The sequence below is a fragment of the Mastomys coucha genome, chromosome X (assembly GCF_008632895.1).
Source record: "Mastomys coucha isolate ucsf_1 chromosome X, UCSF_Mcou_1, whole genome shotgun sequence".
NCBI classification, from domain to species: Eukaryota; Metazoa; Chordata; class Mammalia; order Rodentia; family Muridae; genus Mastomys; species Mastomys coucha.
In genome coordinates this window covers 159,942,359-159,943,474 of record NC_045030.1, presented here as the reverse complement: position 1 = coordinate 159,943,474, position 1,116 = coordinate 159,942,359, and the positions used below count along the sequence as shown (strand labels likewise).

General features: G+C 47.3%; 1 non-coding gene across 1 annotated transcript; it reads left to right on the top strand.

Annotated features, from left to right (window-relative positions):
• The first annotated feature begins 398 nt into the window (after positions 1–398).
• On the top strand, positions 399–534 carry LOC116096257. The gene has a single exon (XR_004120923.1). It is a non-coding gene; the product is annotated as a small nucleolar RNA SNORA17 (small nucleolar RNA).
• Positions 535–1,116: the final 582 nt, after the last annotated feature.

The following is a 1,116-nucleotide window of genomic DNA, read 5'->3' as shown; positions in this document are numbered from 1 at the left end:
GGCTCTCTACATAGGTTATAGTTGTGTAGTTTAGTATTATTGTGGGGCTCCTAACAATGAGAGTAGGGGCTGTCTCTAACTCTTTTGTCTGCTTTTGGAACTCTTTTTATCCTAATGGCTTACCTCTTCCAGGTTTAACATGAAGAGAGTTACCTAGTCTTATTGTGACCTGATATGTCATGTTTGGTCGATATCTGTGGGAGATCTGCCCTTTTCTGAAAGAAAATGGAGGAAGAGTCATCTACTGGGGTGAAAGGGGAGGTGGGGGAAAGAGACTGGGGTAAGAGAGTTGGGAAACTTCAGTCAGGATGTAATATATAAGAGAATAAATAAATAAATAAATAAATAAATAAATAAATAAATAAATAGTACCAGCACCATCAAAAAATGACAAAATGCCTATCCCTAGAGGCATTGCAGGCATGGCTGCTGTGTCACTTGTGTGTCCATCCGTAGGTGGTAGAAAAGAGAGACCTTATATCTACCCTGAGTGTTCTGACCTGTGAACATCTGAATGATTAGTAGCCCAACACTGAAAAAAGGAAGCCTGAGACAACCACCAGTCCAGTGACAAGTAGGCCTGAGTGGAGAAGACCATGCCTGAGATGACCCCTGCCTGGTACCATAATACACAAGCAGGGTATAGCACTCCTGAGAGGACCCCAGATACTCAGAGACCCCAGGCTCCACTAAGAGTAAGTGGTGGAGAAATGGAAGAGAAAGAGAAACAGAAGGATGTGGGTGCAATGAAGAGAGGCAAACTGGAGACCGGAGGGTAGTGAGGAACAGCCTGATGTGAGTAGCTGGAGATGGAACCATGGTGGGGTTCTGGCCTGTGCTGCCACTGGGGATCACATCTGGGTCTGTGGTCCTGCAGCAGCAGGGGATCTGCTACAATCAAAGTCCAGGCAAACATCTTTGGTCTGGGTTGCTGCCTGGGAACATGTGAATGTCTTAGAACTGTACAGAACTGGTCTCACCCCTTGACTGGGCATTGAGGAACACCAGGCCCGGGGGGCAAGAGAGCAGGAGAGCTGATCCTGCTCATAGCCAGCTTCAGTGCTCAGGAGAACAGGTCACACATTGGGAGAGTTGTGGGCGTGCAGGCCCCAAAGG